The sequence below is a fragment of the Symphalangus syndactylus genome, chromosome 3 (genome assembly GCF_028878055.3).
Source record: "Symphalangus syndactylus isolate Jambi chromosome 3, NHGRI_mSymSyn1-v2.1_pri, whole genome shotgun sequence".
In the NCBI taxonomy this organism is placed as follows: Eukaryota; Metazoa; Chordata; class Mammalia; order Primates; family Hylobatidae; genus Symphalangus; species Symphalangus syndactylus.
Window position 1 is genome coordinate 21582590 of NC_072425.2, and position 12804 is coordinate 21595393.

General features: G+C 49.2%; 1 protein-coding gene and 1 pseudogene across 6 annotated transcripts in view; both read left to right on the plus strand.

Moving 5' to 3' along the window:
• Positions 1–9146: 9146 nt before the first annotated feature.
• The window catches only part of STRBP (spermatid perinuclear RNA binding protein), a 161162-nt gene continuing 157504 nt past the window's right edge, over positions 9147–12804 (plus strand). For 4 of the 6 annotated variants that reach the window (XR_008656499.2, XR_010119970.1, XM_063636001.1 and 1 more), the window contains exon 1: positions 9148–9310. The gene's annotated coding sequence lies outside the window, so the exon portion shown is untranslated. Of the gene's footprint in view, positions 9311–11882; positions 11906–12804 lie in introns of those variants that run through there. The other 2 variants (XM_063636002.1, XM_055271178.2) reach the window with 2 other exon arrangements.
• Positions 10436–12804, plus strand: part of LOC134736255 (uncharacterized) — a 62219-nt pseudogene continuing 59850 nt past the window's right edge.

The following is a 12804-nucleotide window of genomic DNA, read 5'->3' on the forward strand; positions in this document are numbered from 1 at the left end:
TTCTCCCTGCTTCAGCCTCCCACGTAGCTGGGATTACAGGTGTCCACCACCATGCCCAGCTAATTTTTGTATTTTTAGTAGAGATGGCATTTCGCTATGTTGGCCAGGCTGGTCTCGAACTCCTGGACTCAAGTGATCTGCTTGCCTCAGCCTCCCAAAGTGCTGGGATTACAGGCATGAGCCACCCCAACCGGCCAGACTTCAAAGAAATTTTATGCTTGAGGTTGGTGAATCTGGGCCTCTTTTCCAGACCTCCAGTGGGGCTGACTCAGTCTTCCCAGCCAGGCGCAAGTACTTTGGTGGGAAAGTTTAAGCAGTAGTTCTGGGCTTTTTTGCATCTTGGGCCAATAGAATTATCAAGGATATTAGAAGAGATTCTGTAGGAAGCAGGGGCTTCTGACCAAGAGTCTGTGCTCTCTTCTTGGGTGTGTGCTCTCTTCTTGCAGATTTCTCCCCTTCCAAATTGTTTTGGGGTTTGTTACTCAAGGTAGGGGAATGGGAAATTTTGCTGGGCATTCATTCAACAAATATTTAATAGTTGACTACTATATGCCCAGCACTATTCTAAAGGATACAAAAAGAACAAATCAAAAAAAAATTCTACACACATAAATCCTATAATATCAGTAGCTATAATAGTCTCAATAAGGGAATTGAAAATGGGGAACAGTAGGAGAGATGGTTTTGGAGTTTAGGAGGAAGATTAGGTAATTATGGACAGTTGAGTAGCATGTGACATCCAAGTAGATCCTGAGTTGTCTGTTGAATGAGATTCTAGAGCCATGGTTTTCATTGGGAGCTTTTAGACATTTGTGGTGGAGGTGGGTAATCATAATGGTATTGATTGAGGGGGAGAAGCCTGAGATGCTAGATGTCATATAATGCATGGATAGCATTGCATGATTTTTTTTTGAGATGGAGTCTCGCTCTGTCACCCAGGCTGGAGCGTAGCGGCGCGATCTGGGCTCACTGCAACCTCCGCCTACCGGGTTCAAGTGATTCTCCTGCCTCAGCCTCCCAAGTAGCTGGGATTACAGGGGCCCACCACCACGCCTGGCTAATTTTTGTATTTTTAGTAGAGACAAGGTTTCACCATGTTGGCCAGGCTGGTCTCAAACTCCTGACCTCAAGTGATCCACCCACCTTTGCTTCCCAAAGTACTGGGATTACAGGCGTGAGCCACCATGCCCGGCCTCGTATCACATGACTTTTTTTTTTTTAGAAGTAAAGTCATTTATCATTAAGGCCATGTTGCTTACCACGTGGAGTTGGGGGTTGGGGAGTGAGCTTGGAGGGGTGAGGGGGTGAGCGTGGGCTCCCAGCATGGGCAGGGGACGGAGGCAAACTCATTCCTCAGAAAAGGGGTATCTTCCCCAAGAAAAGCCTGGAGGGCACTTGTGGGGGCAGGTGGCGGGCGGGGGGAGAGGGGTGGGTCACTGCCGCTCCAGCACGGACAGGAACTTGCGGATGTCCTGGGCGAGCAGCTTCGGCTCCTCCAAGGCCGCAAAGTGGCCCCCACGAACCATGTAGGAACAGGAGATGAGCTTTGGGTACTTGAACCTCACCCACTTTTCAGGCATATCACATGACTTTTGAATGTCCCACTGGACACTTACATGGGTGAGTGAGCTTAACGACTAACTTCCATTTTTAATATAAACACAAAGTACATTCTAGCATGATTTTAATACTCCAGGGAGGCAAATACTATGCAAAGTGAATGAAGACTATATCTTGTTTTGCTTAGACCCTACCAAGAGTTATTCACCATTTCAGAACATCATATCAGCAACAGCAATTCTGCTATGGCATTTGAGGCTCTGATTGGCATCTGTACCTGCTGAAATTGGGTCGGTGCTTCTCGAATGGTAAGGTGCAGGTGAATCACCTGGAGATCTTGTTTCTTTCTTTTTTCTTTTTAAACAATGGAAGAGACTGCTTGGATAATAATGGAAATAATCCAGTAGAGAGGAAGAGGCTGGCCATACCAGAGAGGAACAAACTAGGAAGTGTAGTTCCTTAGAAGGCAGGAAAGGAGGGCATCCAGGCACTGGGAAGGGATCTGGCATTTGTTGAGAGGAGCTGGTTTTGGTAAAAGGAGGGAAGGATGACAGAATGACTGGAGATGAAAGTTGATTTAGAAATGATGGCAGGAAGTTGAGGAATGTCACATCCCCCATGACCTTACCCTTCACCCACAACACAACCAGCCAGCTTTTTGTCTTCAGCTTCTTTCTATAGAACTGGCCTACAGTTGGGGGAGGGGTGGGAAATAAAGAGTAGAGGAGGCCAGACCAACTTCTCTACCTCCTAGGGCAGGTGCTTTGGAAAAAAATACACAGGTAAGATATTCTTCTTGTGACTACTGCTATATAATTATTGTTCCTCTAGGTCAGTGCTGACCAATAGGCCTTCCTGCAATGATGAAAATGTTTTATATCAGTGCTGTCCAGTACGGTAGCCACTAGCCACATGTGGCTATGGAGCACATAAAATGTGCCTCGTGCAGCTGAATTTCAAATTTTATTGAGATTTTGACTAATTTAAATTTAAATAGCCACATTTGGTTAGTGTCTGTTGGGTGGATAGCACAGTTCTAGATGTTTATCGCCTCTGTTTCAGTGTGGTTTTTTGTGTGTGTGTGTTTTTTTTTTGTTTTTTTTTTTTGAGACGGAGTTTCACTCTTGTTGCCCAGACTGGAGTGCAATGGTGCGATCTCGGCTCACTGCAACCTCCGCCTCCCGGGTTTAAGCGATTCTCCTGCCTCAGCCTCCCAAGTAGCTGGGATTACAGGTGCCTGCCACCACGCCTGGCTAATTTTTTGTATTTTTAATAGAGACGGGGTTTCACCATGTTGGCCAGGCTGGTCTCAAACTCCTGACCTCAGGTGATCCACCTACCTCGGCCTCCCAAAGTGTTAGGATTACAGGCATGAGCCACCGTGCCCGGCCTTCAGTGTGGTTCTTTAAAGGTGAGTACCTTCTTTGGGTATATACCCAGTAATGGGAATACAAATCATGCTGCTATAAAGACACATGCACATGTATGTTTATTGTAGCACTATTCACAATAGCAAAGACTTGTAACCAACCCAAATGTTCAACAATGATAGACTGGATTAAGAAAATGTGGCACACATACACCATGGAATACTATGCAGCCATAAAAAATGATGAGTTCACGTCCTTTGTAGGGACATGGATGAAGCTGGAAACCATCATTCTCAGCAAACTATCGCAAGGACAAAAAAACCAAACACCACGTGTTCTCACTCATAGGTGGGAATTGAACAATGAGAACACTTGGACACAGGAAGGGGAACATCACACACCGGGGCCTGTTGTGGGGTGGGGGGAGGGATAGCATTAGGAAATATACCTAATGTAAATGACGAGTTAATGGGTGCAGCACACCAACATGGCACATGTATACATATGTAACAAACCTGCACGTTGTGCACATGTACCCTAGAACTTAAAGTGTAATAAAAAATATATATATATATGAAAAAAAAAGGTGAGCACCTTCCATAGATGACAGTGTAGCTTAGGACCAACAGCCCGGGACTGGGAAGTGTAGCTGTTTGCTTGCTTTTGTATTCCTAGTAACTAGCATGTAATAGGTTTTCAGTAAATATTTGAGCAATAAATGGATAAAACAGGAGGTGCTGGTACTTGATCTTAGGTGTGATTTCAAAATGCACTGAGCTCAAGAGCTTTACAACGTCTATTACCTTCCCCTATTTATAATAGTGAAAATACTGGAAAGGACCCAAATACCCAACATAGGTACTTGTTTTAATTAAATGTTTCTTAAAATACAACATTATGCAGAAGAATATTTAGTTACACAAAAGGAAGTGTATTCATTTTATATTAAGTGAAAACAATCAAAATAGAAGGCATACAATAATCTCACTTTGTAAAAGAGATATATTTATATGCATAAAAAAGGTTGGAACAATATATACACATAGGAAAAGGTTGGGTTATTATTACTGGGTGAGATTAGGTGACGCTTTTATTCTTTTTTTTCTTTTCTTTTTTTTTTTTTTTGAGACAGAGTTTTCCTCTTGTCGCCCAGGCTGGGGTGCAATGGCGTGATCTTGGCTCACTGCAACCTCCGCCTCCTGGGTTCAAGCAATTCTCTTACCTCAGCCTCCTGAGTATCTGGGATTACAGGTGCCTGCCAACACGCCTGGCTAATTTTTTGTATTTTTAGTAGAGACAGGGTTTCACCATGTTGGCCAGGCTGGTCTCGAACTCCTGACCTCAGGTGATCCACTCGCCTCAGCCTCCCAAAGTGCTGGGATTACAGGCATGAGCCACAGCACCTGGCCTTTATTTTTTTCCTAAAAGGTCTATTTGATTTTTGTTCTTTCTTTCTTTTCCTTTTTTTTTTTTTCAAGAGGTTCTGTCACCCAGGCTGGAGTGCAGTGGTGTGATCTTGGCTCCCTGCAAACTCTGTCTCCCAGGTTCAAGTGATTCTCCCACCTCAGCCTCCAAGTAGTTGGAACTACAGGCATGTGCCACCACACCTGGCTAATTTGTCTATTTTTTGGTAGAGACAAGGTTTCACCATGTTGGCCAGGCTGGTTTCAAATTTCTGGCCTCAAGAGAGCCATCCGTCTCGGCATCCAAAAGTGCTGGGATTACAGGTGTGAGCCACTGTGCCAGGCCAGAAAGGTCTACTTTATTTATTTATTTATTTGTTTGTTTGTTTGTTTGTGGCAGAGTCTTGCTGCGTCGCCCAGACTGGAGTGCAGTGGCACCAACTTGGCTGACTGCAACCTCCGCCTCCTGGGTTCAGGTGATTTTCCTGCCTCAGCCTCCTGAGTAGCTGGGACTACAGGCATGTGCCATTGCACCCGGCTAATTTTTGCATTTTTAGTAGAGACGGGGTTTCACCATGTTATCCAGTCTGGTCCCTAACTCCTGACCTCAGGCGATTCACTCTCCTTGGCCTCCCAAAGTGCTGGTATTACAGGCATGAGCCCCTGGCACCCGGCCAGTCTATTTGATTTTTTTACAAAAATGTATCAGGCCCTGTGCAGAGGCTCACACCTGTGGTTGCAGCACTTTGGGAGGCTGTGGAGGGAGTATCCCTTGAGCCCAGAGTTTGAGACCAGCCTAGGCAACATGATGAAACCCAGTCTCTACTAAAAAAAATACAAAAAGTTAACCTGGCACAATGGCATGCCTGTAGTCCCAGCTGCTCAGGAGGCTGAGGTGGGAGGATCGCTTGAACCTGGGAGACGGAGGTTTCAGTGAGCCGAGATTGCGCCACTGCACTCCAGCCTGGGTGACAGAACAAAACTGTCTAAAAAAAAAAGAAGTATCAAATATACCAGAAAAAGCAAAAAATAGAGACAGAAAGTAGACTGGTGTTTGCTTGTGGCTGAGGTTGGAAATGGGATTAACACTTAGTGAGCATGAGAGTCTTACCGGGAATCCATAAGGTATGCTAAATGTTCTTTTTTTTTTTTTTTTTTTTTTAGACAGCGTTTTCCTCTGTCACCAGGCTGGAGTGCAGTGGCATGATCTTGGCTCACTGTAACCTTTGCCTCCTGGGTTCAAGCCATTCTCCTGGCTCAGCCTCCCGAGGGGCTGGGATTACAGGCGCCCATCACCATGCCCAGCTACTTTTTGTATTTTTAGTAGAGACGAGGTTTCACCATGTTGGTCAGGATGGTCTCCATCTCCTGACCTCGTGATCTGCCCACCTCGGCCTCCCAAAGTGCTGAGCCACTGTGCCCGGCAAGGTATGCTAAATGTTCTAAAACTGACTTATGTCAATGTTGCACCACTCAGTAAAGTTACTGAAAATCACTGGATTGTACATTTTTGAAATGCATAATTTTATGTGTAAACTATACCTCAAGTAAATTGTTAAAAATCTATGTGTGATTACATGCCTGTAATCACAGCACTTTGGGAGGCCAAGGCGGGAGAATCACTTGAGGCCAGGAGTTCAAGACCAGCCTGGCCTGTCTCTTCTAAAAATACAAAAAAATTAGACGGGTATGGAGGCACACGCCTGTAATCCCAGCTCCTTGGGAGGCTGAGGCAGGAGAATGGCTTGAACCCGGGAGACTGAGGTTGCAGCGAGGCGAGATTGTGCCACTGCACTCCAGACTGGGTGACAGAGTGAGACTGTCTCAAAACAAAACAGGCTGGGCATGGTGGCTCATGGCTGTAATCCCAACGCTTTGGGAGGCCGAGGCGGGCAGATCATTTGAAGTCAGGAGTTCAAGACTAGCCTGACCAACATGGTGAAACCTCGTCTCTACTAAAATATAAAAATTAGCCAGGCATGGTGGCAGGCGCCTGTAATCTCAGCTACTCAGGAAGCTGAGGCAAGAGAATCACTTGAACCCAGGAGGCGGAGGTTACAGTGAGCCAAGATTGCGCCACTGCACTACAGCCTGGGCGACAGAGCAAGACTCCCTCTCAAAAACAAAGCAAAACAAAAATCTGCATATGTATCCTTTAAAAATTAAAACAATGTAGAAATTTTTAAGTCCTCCATTCCCACACCCAGTTCTATCTTCCAGGCATAACCAATAGTGGTTGGTGTGTAATCCTTCTGACGTTTTTCTATGGAGAATCCAACATACACATTACAGATAAATAATTTTCTGCAACTTTCTTTTTTCTTTGGACATGTAATGTGGGACATGAAAAATTAACAGTAGCTACTCTGGAGTTGGGATTGGGGTAGTGGGAGTGGAGTCAAGGGCAGGAAGGGAGAGAGACATTAACTTTTTTTTTTTGAGACGGAGTTTCGCTCTTGTTGTCCAGGCTAGAGTGCAATCGCGGGATCTCGGCTCATTGCAACCTCCGCCCCTCAGGTTCAAGCGATTCTCCTGCCTCAGCCTCCCAAGTAGCTAGGATTACAGGCACACACCAACACATCCGGCTAATTTTCGTATTTTTAGTAGAGATGGGGTTTCGCCTCATTGGCCAGGCTGGTCTTGAACTCCTGACCTCAGGTGATCCACACGCCTTGGCCTCCCAAAGTGCTAGGATTACCAGCGTGAGCCACTGCATCTGGCCTAACTTTTTACTTTCTTTCCTTTTATATAATTTGCATGCTTTTGTCATCAGTGTTTGGAGTTACAAACCCAATAAAGATATTGAAACAAGAAATACTATTGAATCCTTAATGCCATGCTGTTCTTCTATTTTAAAAAAATTAAAAATTTAACCAAGTGCTGGACACCATGCTGAGTGCCTTAGATATACGGTTGCACTGAATCCTTCTAACAACCCTATAATACGCAATACTATTAGTCTCACTTGGCAGATGAGTAAACTTAGACCTAGAGAGATTGATTTTCCAAGATCACACAGCTAGTGTGCAGTGAACCCGGATATTTACAGTGTGGCACCTCTTCTCCCTCTGATACTTATGGGCATCCTACAAAACCCAGCTTTAATGATCTCATGTCATATGCACGTGTAGTCTTCCCTAACACACTTAGGCAGGTAGGTGACCCTGTCCTCAAGGGACTGAGAGACCAGGGAGGAGACAGACAGCTAAACAATTACAATCTGGTGCTATGAGAATACATATAGCTTAACAGGACTATGTTCAAGCCGAGGGAGCTTAGACCATGTGTCTGAGGCAGCCAAGGATCTCCAGAGAATATACTCTGAGCTGATTGATAAGGATACCCAGGATTTTTTCAGGAGGGTCAAGGAAGGTGTGAGTGGTCAGAGGTGGGGAGAGGGTTTAGAAAGGGATTTGCGGCCTGGCATCTGTCTCAGGAGACTCAGGGCTCCTACACACCTGGGCATACTCTGGAAACAACAGTACTGTAGTTCTGTGTGGCTGGAGGGTCAAATTGGCCTGAAGGAGGGGCAAAGGGAAGGACGTGCACCTTGAAGCTTAAGGCCAGATCATCAAGGCCTTTTCCGTTGAAATTGGGTTTTTACACTTCATTCTGTGAATGAAACAGAGGTATTAAAATATTTGAACCTGGTGTGTTAGAAAGATGAAAAGGGGCCCCAAGGGGGCTGTTGTGGGAGGTCTCTCCTCAACCCCTGGGCTGTTCAAAGCCCTCTGTCTTGGCACTGAGTGGTCAGGTCGCTTCTGCTCCAGGCTGGGAATTGTCTTAGGGCACAGACATTGTCTCATTTGCCAGTGCATCCCTGCAGCCTGCAAACCCCCCGGTATACAGCAGGGACTGTATACTGGCGAGCAGAATGCTGGGCACCAAGAACTTGAGGCCAGGGACTATACTATAGAAAGCGAACCTTTATTTCTTCCCCAGCGCCGCCCCTGGCACAGAGCTGGTAGGTGTTCAGCCAAAGTCTGACCCAACCATAAGGAGGTCAGAGAGGTCCTGGGCCCAAACTCAATCCCAGGGAGGTTCATTATAGGCAGGTGAAGGAGAGGTGATTGTAGCAGCTTCTGTTCAGCGACTGCTGTGTGCCAGAATTCACACCTATTGTCTTATGCCATCTCCCCAACAGCTCCTAAATTGGAATTATTGTCCCAGTTTTCCTGATGAGGAAACTGAGGCTCAGAACGGTTCTGTAACTTGGCCAAGGTCACACAGCCAGCAAGTAGGTGGGCGGAGGCACAAGTCAAAGCCCACTGGCCTGCCCCTCCACCTCGGGAGGCAGTGCGACGCCTACTCCATTTGTGTGGCTGCTGGGGTTGGGGGGCATCCCGCATTGGGGTGCGGGGCCCGGGGAAGGCGGCTAGCCGCCGCGGCTCGGCGCAGCTCCCAGGTTCGGAAGTTACGAAGTTTCCGTGCATTTCGCTAGCCTCCCAGCGCAGCTCGTCTCCGCTCCGCCGCAGTTACGCCGCTAGCGCAGCGGGGCTCAGGTGCTGCAGCGGGCGGGGGCCTGGGGCCGGGAGGAAGGCGGGGACGCAGTTTACGTAAGCGTCCGCTCGCAGGTGCATGAGGCCGCCGGCCACGAGTGCTCCCTGCGCGCTCCCAGGTGCGCACTTGGCGCAGGCGGCGGCGCAGCACGGCGGCGGCGGGCGCTGGCCGGCGCTCTCAGGTGCGGCAGGGCGCGCGTGGAGGGGGCGCGCGGCGAACGAGGGGGCGGGCTTTCCGTTCCCCAGCAGCCGCGGGGCCCGCCCCCTGGCCTGGCCAATGGGCGCGCTCGGCGGTGTCACGTGCGCGCCGCCGCCGCTGCTGCCGCCGAAGCGGAGACCGGAGCCGCGAGCGCCACCAGGGTAGCAGCCGCCGCAGCCGCCGCCGCTGGGCAGAGGAGCCGGAGACGCGAGCGGGCGAGGTGGCGGCGGCGGCGGAGCGGGAGCGGGTACCGGGCGCGGGCAGAGCGCGGCGGCGCGGGTAGGCTCCGGCGGCGGGGCGGGCGCCTGCGCGGCGGGCCGTCCCGAGCGGGCGGCGGTTGAGGCGGTTGGCGGAGCCGGCCCGGGCCCCGCATTGTTTGTTGTGCGTCCTTAGCAGCGGCGGCGGCGGTGGCGGCCGAGGCGGAGAGCAGGGAGCAATCCCGGCCCCGCGGCTCCGGCATTGTGGCCGCCGCCGCCGCCGCTGCGGTGCCCCGGCCGCTTCGGGCAAGGGCAGCGGGCAGCCTTCCTCACCTTCGCGGGGACGGGGTCTCGGCCGATCAGGGGAGGGCGTGGGCAGGGTGGGGGGACGCGGTGCCGGGAGGTCTTCCGGGACGGAGGGCTCGGGGCTCGGGGCAGGTGTTGGAGGACATTGGGGGCAGGAGCTGAGGAGAGGCTTCGGGGGGCAGGCGGAGGGTGTGGGCAGATTTGGGGGTAAATAGGGGTGCAGAGGGATCCGGCCCAATGGAGGAGGAGAGCCTTCAAGCAGGTTTGGGGAGCCCCCTGGGCCAGGCGAGTGCGAGATGGAGGACATTCCGGCCCGTGGGGGGGGCCACTATATTGTGGGGTTCAAGAGGGAGTGAGGGGGCCTTTGGGGAGGGCAGGGACGAGTGGGATGGGAATGGAGGGAGAAGACTGGGGACTCGAGCAGGACTGGGAGGAGCGCTGCGTGCCAGGGGCAGGGAGTGGGGCGGGTGTTAGGAAGGCCACCGGGACGCCCGTGAAGGGGAACGATGGAGGAGGGGGTCGGGGCAGGGGGAAGTGAGGGCAGGCAGGGAGCGCCTGAAAGGGAGGGAGGGGAGCAGGGTGCCTAGGCATCTGGGGTGATAGGGAAATGAAGTGTAGGCCCAGGGGCTCCAGGAGACCTGCGAGGGGTGTGAGGGAGTGTGTGGCCAGGTGTATAGGGGAGACTGCAGGGAGGCGGGAGGGGGTTGACACGTGAGGATAAAAAGGCAGGTATCTGGTGCTCAGGGGAAGAGGAGTATGGGGTGGAAGGGGGAAGTTGATTGGGGCAGAGACTTAGTTTGAGGGCTTGCAGAGAGAGGTGGGGACAGTAGGAGAAGGGTGATGGGGATGGAGAGCAGGAGATGTGTGGGGCATTTAAAGGATAGCGGGAGAAGTGCGCGAAATGGAGGGTGTTTATGCAGGAAGCATGGAAGAAGGTGGGAGCAGCAAGATAGGGAACTTTCAGGTAGGACAGAGGGTGAGGGGTTCTTGGCAAGTGTTGGAGGACATTAGGGGCAGGAGCTGGGGGAGAGGGACAGGTGTGTGGGGTGGCATGGATTGTGTGAGGTGGAGGGCAAAAGGGGGTGGGGAAAGGGAAGTGTTCTTGGGGTGGGGACAAATGGAAGCAAAGATTTCTGAGGGAGGAAGTGTGGAGAGGTTGGGGAGGAGGGAGGTGGAGGGGAGGGTGAGAAGGAAATCAGTAGAGGGGGACAACGCGATAGACTGGAGGGGAAGGTGGACAGGTCTGGAGTACAGTAGGTGGAGGGAGGGAAGCCACAGGTTTGGGGCACTGAATTTTGTGCTGTAGGGAGAAGGGAGGTAGGGAGAAAGAAGGAAGGTAGACAGGCTATTTTGGGGTAGAGGATGTAGAAGAATGCTTAATACCTATAGTGGAGTAAGAGAAGGGCAAAGCAGAGGTGTATGTGGACATGTCTGTAACTAGAAAGGCATAGGTGATGGATTGGAGTGGTGGTGGTGGTGGTGGTGGTGTTGGGGGAAATAGGAATGCCCAGGTTTAGGGCAGGAAATGACTGCTTAAGTTGGAGAGAGCTAGGAACACAGGTTGCTTAAGAGAGTATGGAAGATCCAAGAAGTGGAAGTATGGGGAGAGATTGGAACACTTTGAGTTTTGAGAGATGAAAGGGGCCAAGATTTTTAGGTCACTGAGAGTATAAGGAAGGTCAGGCAGAGTGCGGAAGTTGGAAAAATAACTAAACGGAGAGGATTAAATTCCATACTGAGAGAAACTGGAGATTGAGGGGTGGGGGGACCTGGATCCTGGAATGATGTTAATGGAAAATGGAGGACATTAAACTCAGTGTCATATCTGAAAGTTCATACTCCTAGGGTCAGAGAGATCATTGAGCCTGCTTTTAATTCCAGAACCCAGTAAATGAGGAGGGGGGAAGGGGTAAGGGAGAGCTGAGTGCACATGCCCAAATTTGGAAGAGGTGTGTAGTGGGTATCATCCTAGCATATTGGTTTGACGAGTGGACAGAAGGGCCACACAAGGTCATGAGGAGCGCACCAAGAGTGAATGGAAATGGGATTGCAGCAGGTGCAGGGCAGATGTCTTTGTGAAACTGCAAGAGACCAGGCCCAGTGGCCAGTAGCATTCAAGGGCTATGTATAAGAGAGGAAGAAAGGGATACCTTGGTGCAGTCTCTCAGATACCCTGGTGCTTTCTGGGTAATGGGTCAGTATTCAGGCAGCATGGGGTGATGTAATATCTGAGTCCCATGCTATAGGCAGACAGAAGTAATGTACACCTAGCTCCTAAAAGTGGCGGAATTGGAGCTTTCTGACTGTTAACACTCTTTCAAGGCGTGAATAACTGATCTGGATTGTTGACTTTTTCTCCCAAATAGTTCAGGTAAAATTTAGTTGGAGGCTTTTGGATTCTCTGGTATTTCGATTTGAGCTGGGAAGTGTAATGTTAGCTTTATTGAGGAAAGACACTTACGAGGTTGGGCGGACATATGGCCTTCAGCTTGCCAAACACATGGGAAGTAACCTTTAGGGGTTTGAACACAGACATTTATTTCAGTGCAAGTCTCATTCACTGTTCTGTGGCTTGTGTTAGATTCTTAGGGGTTTGAAAGGATTAAGCAAATTACTTTGAGACTGCTTCAGTAAGCAAGGTTTCCTAGAATCTTGGAAAACGATTTCCCTTTTGACAGTTGAAAATTAAGTCTTGTCAGATTTTGCTAAAAAATAAATTTCATCATGTTGCAGAAATAACTTCAATTATCACTCTGTGGGCTTCACGTAATGTGTAGTGTGGTACCTAGTATGATTTCAAATAAAAGGTTTGCTTTGGTAGCTTGGGAGCTTTCTGGGTTGATTAGTTTTCTTCTTTTGTCGATTTAGGAAGTATCTTAATGCAGCCATTGTATGTTTGAATAATAAGTTTGAGTGGAAGTGGGAATCTTGCCTAAACCCAATGAGGGCGGAGCAGAACACCAAATTTTAAGTAATCAGAATCTGTTAATATGAATATTAAAAAAATAAACTGGAAGCGAATGATTTGTAAAATCCAGATTTGAAGTGTGTCATGGCAGCAAAAGAATGCTCTGAAGGCATTGGTGTAAGATTTTATTTTTGGAGGGAAAGGTTTTTAGAGTATAATGTCCCTTCGATTGAAACTGAGTATTTTGAGATTTGATGTATGTATACAATATAATTATAGGGAGCATGTCTGACCTCATTTGCTTTTTGGCAGAGAATTTGAGCAGTAGGATATAAGATGAATAGAGTGAGCTTTGAAAATTC